This window comes from Schistocerca nitens, chromosome 6 (genome assembly GCF_023898315.1).
Source record: "Schistocerca nitens isolate TAMUIC-IGC-003100 chromosome 6, iqSchNite1.1, whole genome shotgun sequence".
NCBI lineage: Eukaryota > Metazoa > Arthropoda > Insecta > Orthoptera > Acrididae > Schistocerca > Schistocerca nitens.
The window spans coordinates 143,963,253-143,984,887 of NC_064619.1; positions in this window are offsets into that span (position 1 = coordinate 143,963,253).

The following is a 21,635-nucleotide window of genomic DNA, read 5'->3' on the forward strand; positions in this document are numbered from 1 at the left end:
CACTGCAATTGATTTCCCACCAAATTCTTTATATAAATAAATAAATTGTATTCCTCATATCCCATAAATTGTTTAAATAAACGATAGTGACACATTGCCTTGTTTACTGGAAATTATTTAAACACTATTTCATACACTGCAATCGATTACCTGCCAACTGCCCAATCAACTGAGTCTTTTCCCAGGTGGTAGAGGGGAGGGGGAGCGCTGGGGAGTTTACCTCAGGGGGTGGCATTAATTAATTGATCAGTTTAATTAATTAGTCAATAAAATTGATAGAGTAGGTTGGGGATATTCGAGTAACACAGGCCTTAAAGTGTATCAGCGAGGGGGAGGTGGGAGGGTTGCAGGATTGCAGAGAAGTGGGGAGAAAGAGGGAGAGTTGGAGGGGTGGGGGAGATTTCTCAGAAGGGCAGATTAGTCCTAGGTGGTCATAAATCATCTCCAGGGGGTCTAAATCCGCTTAGCAGAACAATATGTTAGGGACCTGTCAATCAAAAGAGAACAATAGGTTTGCCGCTGATTGTATGCTTGTCCCTGATGTAGGGAACACACAATATGGGGTGATGCCCGTTTTGTCCTACTATTAACCATTACTCGAGACGGATGAAACTCACAGGTCAGTGCAGGAATAAAACGCCAGGGTCCCTGCAGTAGACTCACTTGTCTTGCGTTGTCAGTTGAGACAAGAAAGCCGATCGTGTAAAAGGGCCCTTGTACGGATGTTCATGTCATTGCACGGAACTGTCACGTCATTGTGATGGGACTCTCGAGCCTGACACAGCTAACTGAGTAAACTTACAAAACCGAAAGAATGAAGAAAAGTTCACATTAAAACTGATACAATCGCACTCGGCTACATGTGACAGGTGTGACACACCAACTGTAAGGCAAAGGATGTGGATTATAAAGATGATTCACCAGTTAACGCTCGACGCGCAAGTCGCCGAAGTGGCGTCAAATCGAAAGACTTGCACCCGGCGAACGGTTTACCCGACGGGAGGCCCTAGTCACACGACATTTACATTTACCAGTTAACAATGGTATCTCTTCTTGTTTCTGCCAGAGCTTTGGAAGAAATGTGGACGTCAAAAATTGACAAGATTTGTAAAGTAGGAAACTGAGATATTAGAATTGTTAAATAACAACTTCGCGGCCTGAATGTAACGTAAATTTTAACTGCAAAATTACATGGGCAACAGCTACAAAAAGGAAATGGGGAACGAATGTGGTCGTAAATACTTACTTAAATTCCATTTATGTCATCAAATATTTGGAATCCCCACCGTCTACTGCAATACTTTTTGCAGTCACTGGTGCAAGGGCTTCTGGACAGACTGAACAGGTCACTTCGATATCATTCCACGTACTGCAACAATGCGATGTTTTAAACCCTCTTCGGTTGTCTAAACTTGTCCACAGGTTTTGAGTTTACTCCAAAGAACAAGTCCAATGGCGTCAAATCAGGCCAAATGATACGGCCATAACGTCCTATGTCCTATCCAGCGACCAAGAAGTATGTGAACGTCTTTCTAACCACAGACAAGTAGTGAGGCAGGCATTCCAGAGTTAGCGGCAAAAACTTCACGTGGGCATGACCATAGATCTACTGAGGGAAATAATTAGTCAGTTACTTTTTTACCGAACCACACAATTTGCAAAACGATATTAGATATGCCATCTTAACTCATAAGGCAAAAATTAATAATGCTAACTATTTCATGGCCATAGTAATATCAAATGTAGGACTAGATCAACATGTTGGGTTGTAAACGTGATGTGTCTGTATAGTATTTTTCCACATTTACAAACAAGTTTAGAACAAAACTAAGAAATACCTTTACGCTATTCATTTGCATTACTTTATTGGACGCTGCCTACACTAAGCACAAACACACGCCACTCTGCACTGCAATGTGCATTGTACACACACACACACACACACACACACACACACACACACACACTTGGGGATGGCATGAGGTCTCTGACCATAATCTCGCCATTCTATTGAATTCTTCCTGTTGTGTCTTTGGTTCGCCTGACAATTCTGAGTCAGCACCTCAACACAGTTCTGTTGAGTTCAAGAAAGTGGAAAAGTTTAGAATTATCCATCACAAATTCTTGACAATGGCTTTTACAGTAAGGTTCATTAAACTATGACAGTTGGCTTTAGAAACACACTGCTTTTTAATGAATAGGTCAATTTTGTTACCAGCTCCTATTCTGTATTATCTAATTAATCCCTGATTACAATATATATATTTCAACTGACGAGGTATGGTTCAGCTGACTCTTTAAATATTTGGGTTTTAGTTGTCTCTTTAATCGCCTTGAGTAACTCATTATGCAATTTCATTCGCTAGTGGAAAATGCTATTTTATGTTTTTCAATTTCTCTTTGTAAATTTAAGTGTAGACTGGCTCTTGTTCCGTGATTATGAATGTTTCTGTTTGTGAGGTAACTGTTGATGTTGAAGATGTGCATAACATATTGACAGATGTACTCACAAGGTACAGTTGCTATTCCGAGCTGTTTAAACACGTCTTTACGGGAAGTCCTGCTATACAGTGCACAAAAAAGTACCACTTTTTCGAAACCGTGTAGTTGTCTCCCACAGCGACGTATGTTTGAAATGTACCTCAAAGGTGCCTTAAAACCTTCCTTTGTAATGGTGCAAAAGCGTGGCGCCCTGCGACGTCAGCCTCGGGTTCGGCGGCGCATCATACACCAGGGTGTCGACAAGTGCGAGAATAAAGGGCCTCAGCTCAGACGTTTTACGTGCTGTAAGGTGGGTTAATTACGTCACAATGGCACCGAATTTCACCTCAGTTCTGCCCAACGCCATAGTGGACCTGTCACATGGTGGGAATGCGATCATACCCCCTCTTACCCACGTTTCGCCCCTTCTTTCAACGCATCTGTGATGGAGACCAGAACCGCGACTCCCAGTGTTAAAAACACGCTGCTTTATATTGTGGCCGAGGAAAACATTTCAGACACACTGTCGGTCCGAATCGATACGAGAAGCCCTCAGGCGGTGGCAGAAAGTGCATCAATTAAACCACCTGTTCCCTTAGAGTGTTCTTTCCCACACATATCGCGGTCGAAAGCGACAGTTCACAATGCGTTGTGCAACAGGACGATGTTCTCGCGAAATTGCTGATTCCCCCCTCCCCAGACGATTAAACCTTCCTCCAATAACATTTTAATCTGCAACCCCACTGAACGTGAACTGACCCCTTGGGAGTGTAGTCCGACCGCAGTTTTTGCTCTGGTGTACACAGTGGAACCTCTAGGGATGGTTTAAGACTATTCGACGCAATTTGATCGTGATCAGAAGCATCAAAGGCCGTTTAGGCTTTTTTGGGGCCTACTTCGCGTCCTCCTGTGTCGTGGTCACGGAATGTGCAACGCCGACATGTGCGTGAATAAATATCCAAAGGGTTGTAACACCATAGCTCTAATGCTGTACTGATTTAATTTGCTTTTGTTTCATTTAATGTTACATTGCTGTGCTTCTGTAAATGTGTTTGATTGAATAGATGACACAAAATTATATACTCTTTCCTTTGTTAAAACTTTGATGTCATGATTTGATCTGTCGTTTAAATGCTTTGTCCCATTTGGAGGGAACAAAACTTACTGTATATGATTGTAACTTTGTGTGAATAATTTTTGGTAGAAATGTCAACATGTGCAAATGTTCTGTTTTATTTAATGTATTTGGTTGCTGTTATGTAAACTGCTGATCCTCACTTAGGGCTCTTAGTTATTCTGTATGTAAAAGTTGTTGTGGTTCCCCTCGGGAACGGAACTGTGTAGCGCGCGCAAAGTGTGGCTGGCCTGTGTAGAAAAGGTGGAACTGATAGTCAGTCGGGGACGAGCCACCAGTCGGGTCAAGCCACCAGTCGGGGACAAGCCAGCAGTCGGGGACGAGCTACGAGTCCGTGCACTGCCATGTAAAAGATACATATTGTGCTGATTCCGAGGGAGGCTTTTTCTGCTACTTTCCAATGCCTCGGATGGATGGATAAATAGCTGGAACTATTCTGGAATTTGTATCTGTCGTCGCCACCAAGAAATGACAGAGTCCAGCAATTCTGTCTGCGAATCCACCTACCAACGTGCAGTTGCCACCACGTTGCGCAATCACTGTAACGTAATACTATAATGATGTACAGTGAAGGATCAGCTTAATGGATGTGTTATTATGCTCAAATATAAGGTAATTTATATCTGAATTTATATACCAACCTTGATTTTTCTCCTCATCATAACACCTCTCAGGTTCCTCTCCGTTTGAAGTAAAGTGATTTCCGAGTGTCCTTACTGAAAGAAATTAAAGCCTAGAGTTTTGCTAATTGATGCCTCTTGAACATAGTAAAAAGAAAGTTAAAGTTAATGTAGCAAGAGAGTGGTTTAAAGTTAATGATGCTTGCTGAAAATAATTTTCCTAGTAAAACTGCTTATTAATGTGTTGTTGCCTACCTCAAAATTAAAAGTTCTTAAGATTGAGGCTTCTAAAGTTTTGCTTATCAAATGATCACCTTGATATCTGTAGTAAATTCAAAAAGGTGAGTCAGTTTCTTGCAAGTTTGTCAACATTGTGTTTCGCTATAGTAAAAGTGGAAAACTGCAGTTGTGAAACGTTATATACTCATGTTTGTTAAGTGTATGTCTCTCTTGTGTATAGGAAGTGCATATTAATAATATAACAAGAATCACAGTTTGTCTATGGTATTAATGCTGGGTATCAAGTAATGGGAAGACCACTAATTATAAAAAAACCATAATTTCTTTAAAGCCTGACAGTAATAGGGTGTTTTGGTATCTCTTATAATTTTGCAAATAGTTCTGCTGCTCTAACTGCTAGCTTCATTCTTAACGTAAACAAATGTATGTGTCAGAGTTCACTGCACTCCCGTGTGACAAGGTATAGGTTGTGTTTATCCACTAAAATTACTAATAACTATTTGCTTGAACGAGAATGTTAATCATTCTCCTGCCTAGTTAGGCTGGCGACCGTTTTCTTTATCCATTAAACTGTGCAGATAGGCAATATTTTGTTTGTCACTGTTTAATTATATAAGTAATTCTGACTTTCATTTCCGATAAGCCACCTCCGTTAGGAACAACACGGTCAACATAACAAAGTTCCTCTCAGAGGGTAACACTGCTCTGTTGCTTTATACCATAATTGCTATAACAAAATAATTCTGTTTTGCAAACTGCCTCCTACTTTAAGGTTATGGTATAGTAGTAATAGAGTGGAGTGTTATAGGGTCTCTGTAGGACACCACAGTTCGGCAGCTCCCTGAGTGCCACCTACACACCTTTTCTGAACACGCTCAGTTCTCTGTCAGAGAATTCGTCACACTTTCAGCTGAGTGGTGTCTCGCAGCTTCTCTAGCTCCTGAGGGCAGCCCTTAGGTGCGGTTTTGAGCCCATCTGCTTGGTACCCTCCTATGGGTGATCACGGACGGAAGTAACACTGACACATGTGTGAATAAAACGGCAATGGGTCCTTGTAGGACACCTCAGTTCGGCAACACCCTCGGTAGCAGCCTCACACATTTGTTGACAACGTTAAAAGTGTAATTGCCAGAGACTTGGATCCTCATTCAGTTGAGTGGTGCCACACAGCTGCTAGAGGGCATCTCTTGGGTTACGCACAGATCTCAATCCGCCGGGATTAACCGTTGGGTGTAATCTATCGACCTGAGAGTTAATGGGCCCGTACTCCTTTGAAAAGATCGCCACAGGCGACTCTTACCTAGAAATGTTGCTCGTTATAAGTCTGGGTAATTTAGATATTTTTGACAATGAAGACTATTACTTTCAACGTGACGGACGCAACCTCACCATCATCTGGATGTGAGGGAATTTATCAGTCGTACATTCGAATTGGAAAAGTTCTCTTCTTTACACATCGATTTACCGTTCACAAAATCCAAATGGCCTATCAGGATCATCCTCGTTCAGGGCAAGGATAACTATGGGAATGTAAAGCCTCCATCTCCGATTTCCCAAAATTCTGTGAATCAGTGGTTTGCTGATCCAACTCTCACGAGAGCATTGACTCACAGACTTTTTCGGGGATTTTGTGCACACCTCAAACACTGTATCAACTCTTTCGTTGCCTTTTGAACGTTTCTTTCCCCCTCTACACCCTTCTCCACATCACGTACCGCAGCATCGACTAAAAACGTATCTCGGAGTCCTGTAATTGTTAACCTCGAAGGTGGCGGTGTTCCAATCCCAGCTCTCCAACGTCATTGAACCTCATTCATATTCTCTGTTTTCCAGCAACACTTTAGTACACACATCCGTTCTTCAAATGATAAGGCCATCTTTTTTTCCAATACTGCAAGCAAATGGAAGCGTTGCTAAGAGTTTGCTGTCTTCTGAATTAATAGCCACAAAAAATTATTTGTGTCTTCTTTGATGAAAGAGAGGTTCAGTTTCGAACAATGTATACGTTACTTTGGGAGGCTCTGGATATTATAAAGACGTTCTGTATGTTTTATTGTGATCTCTTTATTTAATTGTTTTGAGTTTTAAGTCAGCTAATTTTCGCATCATAAGAATCAGAGTATGTCTCTCAAAATGTTAAAGGAACCGTTTCCTGCGTTTCTTTACCTCCCCAGTGAGTTAGGCAATGCTGTTCCTCGCTGACCGACACTTTCATACAGGACGGAGCGCAACTGTTACAAAATAGTACACCGTTCACGTGACGCTGGCTTAAGCCCATTGCCGTTTCGCTGATTATAACGTTTTGAACGACCTTTGACATGAAGGCACCACAACACTGAGAATTACTATACTCCTTCCTGAGCAGTGTAAAACTTTAACTGGTTCCGACGTGATTTTTGTATCCTCTACATCTAGTCATAGTAGTGGCTTACCGGGGTACACTACACTAATACCTACTACTTGCCAAAGAAGTGCCCTAAGTGTGAAATCGAGAGCACTCTGTTATTTAAATACATAAGTACTGTGCGGAGACAATTTCTGTCATCGTAATACACTCCTGGAAATGGAAAAAAGAACACATTGACACCGGTGTGTCAGACCCACCATACTTGCTCCGGACACTGCGAGAGGGCTGTACAAGCAATGATCACACGCACAGCACAGCGGACACACCAGGAACCGCGGTGTTGGCCGTCGAATGGCGCTAGCTGCGCAGCATTTGTGCACCGCCGCCGTCAGTGTCAGCCAGTTTGCCGTGGCATACGGAGCTCCATCGCAGTCTTTAACACTGGTAGCATGCCGCGACAGCGTGGACGTGAACCGTATGTGCAGTTGACGGACTTGGAGCGAGGGCGTATAGTGGGCATGCGGGAGGCCGGGTGGACGTACCGCCGAATTGCTCAACACGTGGGGCGTGAGGTCTCCACAGTACATCGATGTTGTCGCCAGTGGTCGGCGGAAGGTGCACGTGCCCGTCGACCTGGGACCGGACCGCAGCGACGCACGGATGCACGCCAAGACCGTAGGATCCTACGCAGTGCCGTAGGGGACCGCACCGCCACTTCCCAGCAAATTAGGGACACTGTTGCTCCTGGGGTATCGGCGAGGACCATTCGCAACCGTCTCCATGAAGCTGGGCTACGGTCCGGCACACGGTTAGGCCGTCTTCCGCTCACGCCCCAACATCGTGCAACCCGCCTCCAGTGGTGTCGCGACAGGCGTGAATGGAGGGACGAATGGAGACGTGTCGTCTTCAGCGATGAGAGTCGCTTCTGCCTTGGTGCCAATGATGGTCGTATGCGTGTTTGGCGCCGTGCAGGTGAGCGCCACAATCAGGACTGCATACGACCGAGGCACACAGGGCCAACACCCGGCATCATGGTGTGGGGAGCGATCTCCTACACTGGCCGTACACCACTGGTGATCGTCGAGGGGACACTGAATAGTGCACGGTACATCCAAACCGTCATCGAACCCATCGTTCTACCATTCCTAGACCGGCAAGGGAACTTGCTGTTCCAACAGGACAATGCACGTCCGCATGTATCCCGTGCCACCCAACGTGCTGTAGAAGGTGTAAGTCAACTACCCTGGCCAGCAAGATCTCCGGATCTGTCCCCCATTGAGCATGTTTGGGACTGGATGAAGCGTCGTCTCACGCGGTCTGCACGTCCAGCACGAACGCTGGTCCAACTGAGGCGCCAGGTGGAAATGGCATGGCAAGCCGTTCCACAGGACTACATCCAGCATCTCTACGATCGTCTCCATGGGAGAATAGCAGCCTGCATTGCTGCGAAAGGTGGATATACACTGTACTAGTGCCGACATTGTGCATGCTCTGTTGCCTGTGTCTATGTGCCTGTGGTTCTGTCAGTGTGATCATGTGATGTATCTGACCCCAGGAATGTGTCAATAAAGTTTCCCCTTCCTGGGACAATGAATTCACGGTGTTCTTATTTCAATTTCCAGGAGTGTATTTCCAAATTAACATTTGGACGATAAGATTTGCTTTAAGGAAGCGTGCAAGTTACCCCTGTAGGTTTACAAATGTAGCTACTATTTTTATACTTTCTTATTGTCATTCTATCTTTTTAGGTCTTGCTGCAACCGTCGTAAGACGTCTTTCCAAACTTGTACGTGTCCTGGGCACAACAGTCCAGTCATTGTGAATGTAGGATGTAACCGCTAGTCAGCTCAGTGATCGATACACGAGGTTAACAAACATTTTCGATTTCACCATGGGACTCAATCTCGCTGCTGTAACAGCCCAGCTGTGGTCACCAAGCCGCCTCACTGCTCCCGCAGTGATAGCGTCCCTGACGTGTCGCGACCCGCCCTTTGCCTCTAGATTAACTGGCTGTCCTGTGATGTCCTGGTGCTGTCGTGTCGGTGAACGAGCCAGCAATTCCAGCAGTGACGAAGCAGTTCAGACACCACCCGATTCCCTAACGGGTCACTTTCTAGATGCAATCTGGACTCTTTTGCCTGCATGTGATCGGCGTGAGACTGAACACTAAAAGAAAACTCTCCAGACCTGACCTTTCAAATTGGCACCGAGCGTACTTCCAAGCAGATTAACACCGAGTGTCGTACCAGCACTCGATCCCGGACCCGTCACATTCGCAAACAACGCTCTACATACTATCAGGACGGATTGTCCAGTTACAGTTCTAGCAGCGTTTGTAATTTTTTTCCATCCGCGTACTGAAGTATCTATAAATAACGTTCATGTTGCTACAGCACGCAAAATTCATTAGAACTGTGTATGGATGAGTCATCGTGAACAAAAAATAACTGTTTACCAGTCTGGATCTAGGTTGCAGCAAAGGCCGTGAAGCTTGGCAGTGATTGTTTTTATCAGTCAGTCGGTCAGTAGAATGTTTTCCTTCAAATTCTAGAGCAGCAGCGTTGTTCTTGATGCTTATGGCGAATTTTAGTGCTGCAGTCCAAATGCAGCACCTTTCTGGAGTGACATCGTCAACGCAGTGGAGTATAATGGGTTACCATCTCCTCCTGGCTGATGGTGGAGTCGGAGTTGACAACAGGTGTGTCTCCTAATAGTTTATTAGGTTAAACTTGACTTCTTTTTTGGTTCCTCTTGCAGTTCTGCTTCTGGTGGGCCTATTTTGCACTGCCTCTCAAATTTGGCGGGCCTGGCTCAGACGATTTGCGCGTGCGACTCTCAGAGCACGTCGCCTGTAGTCGAGACGGCACAAGAAGCCCCCTGACAGCTCGCAGTGCTGTCGCGAGCTTTCGGCTGCGAAGCGCCAACGGATGCAGGCGAAAACAGTAGCCCTCTATAGAGCTGTGACGTCACTGAGGCGTTGCCTAAACACGTTTGCAAAATGCGTTACGTTATTGTTTGAGAGAGGCGCGCGAAGCTCCCGCACCCAGTCCATTGCAGCTGTCTGGGATCAACTTCCAGCAACTCACCAATAACACTGTCTATGGCTTATCGCGTGGGTTTTGGTCACGCCACACCGTTATTACTATCGCTGTTGTGATCTGCATTTCGAAGACTTGTTTGATGCATCTCTCCACGCTAGTGTACCCTGTGCAAGCCTATGTCTGCATAACTAAAGCCACCTGCATTCATTTGAACCAGCTTAAGCTGGTATAACACGACACAACTAACGTCTAAAACTCAGGTATAGACGGCCTGCCACCTAGCGGCAGAAAGTGTGAAGCCACGATTTCAGCAGAGGATTAATCCGCCAGGGAGAAATAGGTACTGTTCTATTCCACCGTGGATCCGTGCTTGCGCAGCAGGAGAGGTGTATGCGAGAATGGGCATAAGATAGCATTTCGAGCGAGCTTTTGCTTGTTAATGTTTTCACCTGTGGTGAGCAGACGACAAATACGTGAACTCCTGAGGATTCTCTTGACCATTGCACGAGGCATTCTACTCATTTTTCAGCTACAATTTTTGTTTGTAAATACGGTAATACAACAAATAAAAATTCTCTTTTTGTATTGCTGTGGAGAAAAGCTCAATATCTAATGATAGCTTCTTATTGTTGTAACGAAATGGAGCAATGAAAGTATAGGGGTGCTTATTAATGCATACAGCAAGGAATGGTGTGTATATCATCCCCTAAGATACGCTCCGCAATAATAAGTCTACAAACGTTGAATTTTGAGTTTAAATGTTTCAAGTAAATTTGCATATAATTTCACTTTCGATCGATGTAGATATCACCTTAATTGCTGAAAGTATCGCACTTGTTTGTTTTGACTGCAGCTTGTGCATTATTTCACCGTGCCAGGAAGGATAGTGTTTAGAGAATAGCGGCAGGAATCAGAGCAGATATGCGGCCGTAACCAGTGAGGACAGTAAAAGCCGATTTGCACCTTTGCGGTAGCACTATTGTGAAATAGCTTTTCTCATTACTGTGCCACATGTGCGAATCCCTAATTTATGATCTGTAAGGTACATCCATTCTGAAAAATTTCCGAAATCAGGTTACCTTCCATTACGAAAGTGGGTGCACTCAACGACTGTTACAGCAGTATTCAAAGAACTATGACTGGCGCCCGAACAACAGGGAACTAACATGCATCGAGATTAAAAAGTAGTGCAAATGAAACATACCCTTAGAGAAAATTATGAATTATTGTGCTGATAAACGTCTTACGTTATTTGCTTTTCAAACAGCTGAGCAAAACTGAAAGTACTTAGACATTTCTTTCATTACTTATTCTGCTCAACACTAAACTGACACACAATATTTTTAGCGCAACGCAATCTGACTTTCCATAATCCCTACAAAAGAATGACCCTGAATGACAATAACCTATACCTTTCATGAATCAGTTACCTCACAAAAATCTTCGTTACTCGAACTACTGCAATACAGCGAGCGCCAATACTGCCAGCTGAATAAAAGATTCTAACTACTCAAGGCACTAACTACTGATAGGCATAGTTAGCAAATGAAAGATTTTGATAGAGAACAAACAATGTATTTACCTTAATAGTGTTCAAAAGTCATAATACGAGGGCCGTTCAGAAAGTAACCTCCGGTTGATTTAAAAAAATACACCAAGTTAAATAAAAATATTTTAATATATACATCTTACAACTACATCTTTGCACTATTTTTCTACATAGTCTCCATAGCGATTGAGGCACTTATCGTATCTCTTCACAAGCTTTGAAATTCCTTCTGCATAAAAATCACCCGCTTGTGCCTGGAGCCAGCCTGTGACCGCATCTTTGAGCTCTTCGTCGTCATCAAACCGCTGTGACCCGAGCCATTTCTTCAAATGCATGAAGAGGTGATAATCACTTGGCGCCAGGTCTGGGCTGTAAGGTGGATGGTTGATAACGTCCCACTTGAAGGACTCAAGAAGGGCCGTTGTTCTGCGAGCAGAGTGAGGACGGGCGTTATCGTGCAAAAAAAAAAAAACGATACCGGAAGTCAGCATACCACGGCGTTTGTTCTGTATAGCCCGTCGTAACTTTTTTATTGTTTCACAGTACACGTCTTGATTAATGGTCGTACCACGTTCCATGAATTCAACCAACAAAACCCCTTTGGCATCCCAAAACACCGTTGCCATCAGTTTTCTGGCAGAAAAATCTTGCGAGGCTTTTCTTGGTTTGGTAGGCGAATTTGAATGTGCCCACATCTTTGATTGTTCTTTTGTCTCAGGGTTCACGTACTTAATCCAGGTTTCGTCACCGGTCACGATTCTGTTTAACAATGGTTCTCCTTCGTCCTCATAACGTGACAGAAAGTCTAATGCAGAGGCCATTCTTTGAGTTTTGTGGTGGTCGGTAAGAATTTTGGGCACCCATCGTGCACAGAACTTACGGTAACCCAAACTTGCTGTCACTATCTCGTACAAGAGAGTCTTAGAAATCTGTGGAAAACCAGTAGACAACTCCGACATTGAGAAACGTCGATTTTCACGAACTTTTGCATCAACTGTCTGAACGAGTTCGTCAGTCACCAATGATGGTCTACCACTCCTCCCTTCATCATGAACGTTTTCTCGTCCACTTTTAAATAAACGTACCCATTCACGGACAACTCCTTCACTCATAACTCTTGGTCCGTACACGGCACAAAGCTCACGATGAATAGCTGCTGCAGAATATCCTTTGGCTGTAAAAATCCTTATGACAGCACGCACTTCACATTTGGCGGGGTTTTCTATTGCAGCACACATTTCAAACTGCCACAAAAACTAAACTAGCGCAGGTACGACGTTCACTCGACTACGGCTTGATGCCGACTGACCTGTTGAGTGCGTGAACGCACAGATGGCGTCGCTACTCCCCCCACAACCCGCACTGTGACCAATCGGAGGTTACTTTCTGAACCGCCCTCGTATATATATCAGTTCATGACATACAGTATTACAAATTTACTCTTTCTGATGGACACGCGTCCAGATCGTCCGCTCTCAAAATTCTGCCATCTCTCTCCCCACACCCACCACTGCTGGCGGCTCACCTCCAACTGCGCAACGCTACGCGCTGTTCACATCCAACTGCCCAACACTACAATAGCAAATATTCCAACAACGCAAACCAGCCACAGACTGCACACAGCACAGTCAGTGATTTTCATACAGAGCGCTACGTGGCGTTACCAACATAAAAACCTAAACAGCCTACTTACATGCATTAATAATGGCTAGGCACTAGCCGAAATCTGAATTTGCGTAATAAAACCTTAAAAAAAGGACTTCTGACTGCTGCGCTCTATCATTTATAAAGTTAATAAATGCCTGTGGATCTTCCGGCCTCAATGCCTTCTTTAATAGGGAGTACATGTCTCTGCCTTCACCCCTTCCTCCCAGCCAGGGACGAACTCAATTCCTTCTCCTGAAACCACGCCGTTGTTCTGCCTTTCTCCTAAGGGCTACGGCGACCACTGTCACGGCAAATGCTGCATAGATAATTGCGTCCTCCAACGCTGTGAAGTGTAAAAATAGATAACCACATACTTGTATCAGTCTGACGTAAAACGAACACTTTAGCCTATAATTCTGTATAATCATAATTTCATTATAGCTACACAAGAAAACAATAGCCAATTAATAAAGACGAAAATAGACGGCTCAGAAGTTTCAGTATGTGTAAATAGCAGCTTTATCAAAATATCATCGTTCACCCTCAACGACTTAAGTGGCACAAATAGGTTTGTGCTTCCGAAATGTGCCCTTGCGGTGTTGGTGTAGACCTGCACGCTAAGTGTATCGTGTAGTAGGTCTGACGAAAAAACTGGCAGTTCCAAACTTCGATGTTTGGGGCGCTGATGTACACTTATATGTGATAGGTGTGTCGCGTAATGCCGGCTTTTCTGTATTCAACCCTTCGTCTTTCTCTACAGTCTACACTTTTTAGGCGTCATACCTCCCTCCATTACCAAACTTCGATTCTTTGATGCCTCAGGATGTGCCCCATCAATCGATTCATTGTTTTAGCAAACTTGGTCTATGAAGAGAAAAAAATTGTAGCCGGTGCAAATTTTCTCCTATTTAGGAACGCTACTTAACAGAAACAAAAGTTCAACTCTATTTTATAGTACATACTAGCTGTTACCCGCTGCTTCAGTAGTTTCGTTATGAGGAGTGATGGCGAGTAAGTAGGCTACTAATTTTACTGGCCGTGCGGTTAAAGGCGCTGCAGTCTGGAACGGCAAGACCGCTACGGTCGCAGGTTCGAATCCTGCCTCGGGCATGGATGTTTGTGATGTCCTTAGGTTAGTTAGGTTTAACTAGTTCTAAGTTCTAGGGGACTAATGACCTCAGCAGTTGAGTCCCATAGTGCTCAGAGTCATTTGAACCATTTTACTAATTTTACGAAATGTCTGTGGTCTAGAGACGTATGTATAAAAAATGTATGCAGTGCCGGTCTGTTGGTACATAATGAATGTGTTTCTATTACTTTGCTGATGTCAAATCCGAAAGCAAGCGTCATACGAGGGTAAGTCAATTATTATCCGCAAAGTATTTATAAAATTTATTGTAATCAAATAGGAAACTTACAAGAACATCATTTTTCGACATAGTCTCCTTGGTCAATCGTTGTACAAGCTTTCTGATGCCCTCATAAAAGAAGGTTCTTGGTTGAGCTGCGAGCCAGGAGTGCACCGCTTCATTCATTGCTTCGTCCGAGGCAGATCGACGGCCCCTTAATCTCTGTTTGAGTGGACTAAACAAGTGATCGTCAGAAGGGGCAAGATCGGGACTATATGGAGGATGATCCAGTACTTCAAATTTTACTTTCTGGAGCGTTTCAGCAGTGTGGGCAGCAGTATGCGGACGGACATTGTCGTGCAACAACAGAACACCTGTTGACAGCAATCCTCAGCGTCTGCTTCGAATTGCAGGCTTTATCCTGGCAGTAAGCATCTCACTGTAATGTACACTGTTTATTATTGTGCCTCTTTTCCCTTAACGTTCCAGTAGTGGACCTTGTGAGTCCCAAAAACAGTAAGCATCAGTTTTCCTAAGAACGGTTGGGTCTTGAACTTTTTCTTGCACGGTTAATTTGGATGTTTCCATTCCATACTCTGCCGTTTACTCTCCGGCCCGTAATGATGGATCCATGATTCGTCACCAATAATGAACTTGTCTAAGAAGTTGTCCCCTTCGTCACCATAGCGATCCAAATGTTTTTTGCAGATTTCCAAGCGCGTTTGTTTATGCAACTGTCTGGGTTGTTTTGGGACCCATCTTGCAAAAACTTTATGAAACCCAAGTCTGTTGTGGATGATTTCGTAGGCAGAACCTTGACTAATTTGCAGACGGTGTGCCACTTTGTCAGCAGTTAATCGTCTGTCTAAAAGACTCATTTCATGTGAACGCTCAATGGTTTCTTCATTTGTGGCGGTAAACGGTCGTCCGGCTCTTTCATCGTGCGTAACACTTGTGCGACCAATTCGGAATTTTTAAATCCATTCGTAGGCACTCCGTTGTGGCAAAACACTGTTCCCGTACTGTACCGTAGGTCTTCGATGAATTTCGACCCCTGATACGCCTTCCGACCACAAAAAACGGATCACTGAACGTTGCTCTTCTTTGGTGCAAATAGACAGCGGAGCAGCACGGCAGCGATAACGAAACTAACCTAGCAGCTTGAAAATTGCAAAGATATAAGCATGTGTCATCAACGTAAAACGACAGTACTACCAGAATAAACAAAAATGTAACTAAATTGCCGATAATAATTGACTTACGCTGGTATTTTCTAATTATATAGAAAAAAAAATCCCTCGATTCATTACATTCGTGCAGAAGTAGAGTTTTCAGGTATTTCTCTGCTCACCTAGTACTGGATGTCAGAGTTTTCCATCTCAGCAACACGTACCAACCGTTTCTCCCTTCCATTTTAATAAATTATGTTGCCAACATTTTCGATGCATTCCCCTATGACGAGAAATTTATGATTAGCGTAGTCAGTTAGCAGGTCATACAGCCTTTAAATGACGCCGACGTCGTGAGTCTTCAGGCGTCTTGGAAGCTGTAAGAGACGCTTGGTGCACAGCGTCTAAAATGCGTCGGGCTTGTGACTGTTCTAATGTGTCTGCAGCTCTTAAGGCCTCCTGACGTTCTGAATCCAAGTTCCGGCGGACTGCTTCTACTGAAATGTTGTCACTTGTTGGTGTCTGCACCTGCTCAACATTGCTGGTGCCACTAATGGAACTGCTTATACTGAAATGGTGTTACTTGTTGGTGTCTGCACCTATTTAACATTGCTGGGTGCCACTGACGGACTGCTTCTACTGAAAAGATGTCACCTGTTGATATCTGCACCTGTTCAACATTGCTGGTGCCACTGATGGAACTGCTTATACTGAAATGGTGTTACTTGTTGGTGTCGGCACCTGCTCAACATTGCTGGTGCCACTAATGGAACTGCTTATACTGAAATGGTGTTACTTGTTGGTGTCTGCACCTATTCAACATTACTGGGTGCCACTGATGGACTGTTTCTACTGAAAAAATGTCACTTGTTGGTATTTGTACCTGTTGACCATTGCTGGGTGCTACTGCTGGAACTGTCAACTACTTGTTTCTTGGGCTATGGAAAGCGTTTATGTGAATATTTGTATAAACTGATTTTTTGTGTATTACTGTTTGTGAAAAGTTATGAGACTCTTACCTGCTGACGCTATTGATTGAACTGTTTAACCACATAATACTTGTGTAAACTATTATGTAAAGTCACATGTATGAAAGAATTTGTATTGCTTACTGTATTCTATATATTAGGTTATTGAAAGGTCAGTGCAAAGCCAAAATTTTATCTAGTTATGTGATATTTACGCATTAATATTATCTTTTATTTTTGTCTGTATTTTTTGACGAATTTGGTGGTATTTTCACCACCAATGCTGGCAAAAATACCATCAAATTCTAGCCCATGGAGGAAGGGCATATGAAAGGTGGCTACACTGAGCCACAGCGCCAGAGATCGCGCTAGAGAGTATTGTTCCGCCACCTCCACGGGCAGTGATTATTGAGAACTCGTAGTGGGCAGTGCTTTGGGAGAGGTCGTGGTGGAGTGTGCTTGTCGAGATGTTGTAGTAAGGAGTGCTTGTTCCATGTTTTATGCAGTTGTTTGATGGACTAGACAGCAGATATTGTTGGAATGGAAAATTGTAATGATCAGAGTGCTTTGCGTCAATATATATGAAGGTAAAATATTCTGTGTTTTTCTTTCATTATTTCAGTGTCTTAAATAATGCGTCATTACAGTTTCAGTCAACAAAGCATCTGGCTTGTGTTCTTGGATTAGAGTGCAATTCTGGTTTTCTTGAGTAATTATGGTATTTCTATTTCCTTTAATTAATTCAGTATAATGATATTTAAAATTTCTTGTGTTGTTGAAGAAGAACCGTGCCAGATGCGTACGTTGAGTCATACTTCCACACACAGAACAGTTACACTTGTGCCTTGGTTTCGTAGGTTTTATAGTTGCTGGGGACTTAATTAATTAATTGTGTTAATGAAAATTTCCATTTCATTCTTTGTTGTTGTTCTATGCAGTCGGATAGCGTAATAATACTAGTCAGGGCCAACCGTTTACGAGACTTCGTAATCGGACAGATAGCTACTAAATCAAAAAATTAAAATTATTTGCATTCTATTTTAATTAAGCCCCCATGCACTAATCATTTGCATATCACAGCATCTTCTTCCTGTCGGTTAAATTTGGCGTCTGTAGCACGTCATCTTCGTGGTGTAGCAATTTTAATGGCCAGTAGTGTACTTTGCGAGGCTTATAATAATAATCATGGTTCTCGGGCTTACCGTCCGATTTGATTGTTGTATCTCTACCAAAACTCTCCAGCTATGGCAGATGGTGTAGGAACACAATGTTGAAAACCACGCATACAATAACATTGCATTTACACAATCACGGAATAATCTACAGACACAAAGAGTCGCCGACAATGCCGCCAGCGTCGTCTGCATCACACTCACGTATAACATATTAAAAATGTTAATAATACTCAAGAATACATAACTTTCTATAGTAGCCTATAGACTTCTTCACGGTTGAAGTTATCTCCATACCTAATATCAACGGAATCGCTTCAGCAGTAGAGTTGTGAAAAGGTAAGAGAGTGAGTTACTTTCGGAATTCAGTATGGGGGTATGGATTAAACACGTTGAGAATCGAATAAGCATTGTGTTGATTAAGTTCAGTCATGTTACGGAAAACATATCAACCAATAAAAGCATTTTCACAAATATGATGAACTTCAAACTTTGTCAAAGAGTGAATTTTTTTCTTAATTTTCGTAATACTCGTCAAAACAATAAATATCTTGTACTACGCACTTTGTAAGCTAACCTATCTTCTTCATCGGGGTTAAAGCTATCTCACGCCAAATTTCAAGGATATTGGTTCAGCGGTGTAGTCATGAAAACGCAACAGAGTTATTTTCGCATTTATAATATTAGTATGGAAGTATGGCTTGGTATGGAAATAAACACGTTGAAGATTGTATAAGGGATGTATTCTAGATGTTACCCACGGCTGCGCTCGCGTATCGGTAAAATGAAATGAAATGTGGTCAGGAGACATCGGTTGGGGTGTTCGGGGGTTTCGGACAAGAATCTTTACTTGACGCTACTTCGGTGACTTGCGTGCCGATGATGAAGACAACGCACACATCTACATGCGAAAAAAAAAGGCACCAGTGTGGGCGGGAACTGATTACGGGAACCATACGCTGTGATCCAACAACTCTAACCGCGTCGCATGACCACGAGCTGTTCATGCAAATTTGAAAGCAACAAGGAAGTTATAAAGAGAAATGGTTCAAATGGCTCTGAGCACTATGGGACCTAACTTCTTAGGTCATCAGTCCCCTAGAACTTAGAACTACTTAAACCTAACTAACCTAAGGACATCACGTACATCCATGCCCGAGGCAGGATTCGAACCTGCGACCGTAGTGGTCGCGCGATTCCAGACTGTAGCGCCTAGAACCGCTCGGCCACACCGGCCGGCTATAAAGAGAAGCATGACGCTCAGCGGCTAAAATGTGACGGGTTTGTGACTGATATTAGTGTGGAAGTCTGGATTAAACACGTAGAGGATTCAATAAATATTGTATTCATTACGTTGAATCGTATTATGTAGAATATATCAAACAATAAAAGCATTTTCACAAATATGATAAAGTCAAAAAGTAACTTTCTTTTTCTTCCTTAGCGTTCACGATTTCTCCATGCCAAATTTTGTGAAAATCGCTTCAGCGTTTTAGTCGTGAAAGCGTAACACACAGAGTTACTTTCGCATTTATTATATTAGTATTGATTTCCACAGCTTTTCGAAACATACATGTCAATGTATAACACAAGCTGTAAATGTCTATGACGTTGCCCGAACATGTACGACTATTAGCGTTCTGGTTTCATAATGTACAATCTTTCGAAATTATGTATACTGATGAGCCTAAACGATGAGCATCGCCCATTGCCAGATTGAATGCAGTCGTTTGGCGTTGTGGGCATATGACGCAATAAGGGAAATATACAGAATGTGCGTTAGCAGAACAGTAATTGCAGTAATATTTTCTTTTTGCAGTACTGGTATTTACAGTACAGTACTGTAGTACAGAATGGGAGGAAAGTTTCTCCCTCATGTTTCTTTAGAAACTTTTTATTACACAGATCTTTTTTGCAAGAACACATTCCTCAATTGAATAATTGATTTGGACAGTGACATATGCCGTTTTTCAGTATTTTGTGTGGGGTCTCTGATGTGAAGACATTCTTCGACTCGTCTGCCAAAATTATCCGCAAGCACTACAGTTTCTTCACGGGTGACTTAGTTTCCATTCCTCCTGAACACGTGCAATAAGCTGGTCTCTGTTGCGTGGACGAGGTTCTTTGAAGACCGCATCCTCTAATATGGACTGCAGGAGCTCTATAAGTCTTAGGTCTGGATTGTTTCCACGTCAGAATTCCCAAGCAACAGGGAACGTTCTCTTCAGTAGCACCGTTGTTTCTCTAGTTTTGTGAACTGTTGCTCCATCTTACGTAAGAGCACCACTGTTTGGATTTGAGACAAGACAACATGATACTGCTTGAGCATAGACAGGAACAATCCTTTCCCGACAATAATCACCATTGACCGCCCTTTTTGCATAAACCACATGTAGTTCAGTTTTGTCATAGCCATCAGCGATCATCATCTTCAGTCCTTGCTTTTGTCTGCGTACTGGGGAAATTTTCTGTTTCATTTGTACGGACTCGGGCATTTTATTTGTCAGTCTTCGGACGAAGCTCTGCTGGAGACTGGTCTGTCAATAAGATGTGCATCCTTTTCCTCTGTCTTCCAGGGCTAGCACTGCAGAAACCAGAAAGCATCACACATTATTCTTTCACAAACTGCCTGACGATAAACAATATTTGTTTTGATAACACGGGGTTTCTGTTTGAGCATATGTTTTTCCTAGGATTGTTTACGAATAAAGTATTTCACAGTTGTCCTGCCGATTGTCGTCTGTTGTTGCTAACAGTCATCTGAGGAATTCAGATGTTTGGCAACTGTCCGAGTATATTCGCCAATTCTAGCCGTTATCGTATGTCTGCTTTTGTTGCTAGTTTTTGGTGTGTTTTGATGGTCTTTCAACTCTGTTACTGCCACTAACGTTACCATTACCTCTATTAATCCAAATTGTAACAATTTTTGGATAAACACGCAATGTATGAGCAATTTTGGTGTTAGACGATTCACTGGAATAGAGGCCTTGAATATGACAAAAAGGTTCAAATGGCTCTGAGCACTATGGGACTTAACATCTGAGGTCATCAGTCCCCTAGAACTTAGAACTACTTTGACCTAACTAACCTAAGGACATCACACACATCGATGCCCGAGGCAGGATTCGAACCTGTGACCGTAGCAGGCGCGCGGTTCCGGACTGAAGCGTCTAGAACCGTCTGGTCACAGCGGCCGGCTTGAATATGACAACGAACATGTTCATGTTTTGGTCCCATTTTTTAATGACACCCTTAGAAAAGACGAAAAACACAAATAACCACAGAGCAGTATACAAAGTTAAAAATTAATTTAAATGAGCTATGTGTAAGTCCATGAAATGGAAGAAAATTAAACATTTGTGACACTATATTTTCTTATAACCCTAATTAAAATTTATAGATACATTAATTTTTTCTTCTGTTCTTTCATTAGGTGAAAGCGTGACTTTAACTTACTGGGCACAGTTGTGTTAAATGTATGAAAACGTTGTGCTTAGAAGAAGTGAACCGTCACAAGAACACTTGCCAGCAGCAGAGAAATAACTGTGGGAAATGTTCTCTATGATTTCTCAAGCAATAAAGACTAGCGTAAAGTTCATATACGTAGCACCATCTGTTCGTGTAAAGTGATACTATTTGCACAGTGAACCAAACTTCGGTGGCTCTGTTAGTAAAAAAGGGAGAAACTTTCCATCCACCCTGTAGTATTGCACCTACATTCAACCATAATAACAGAAAATTAATGAGGTACCAGATCCTAATCAGGGGCTGACTTTACTGTACGCAACAATTCGTTTAAAAGTACTATAGTGATGTGGTACATGCACCTATATTGTACATAAGACAATCTGGAACCGAGCCACCGCTACAGTCGCAGATTCTAATCCTGCCTCGTGCATCGATCTGTGTGATGTCCT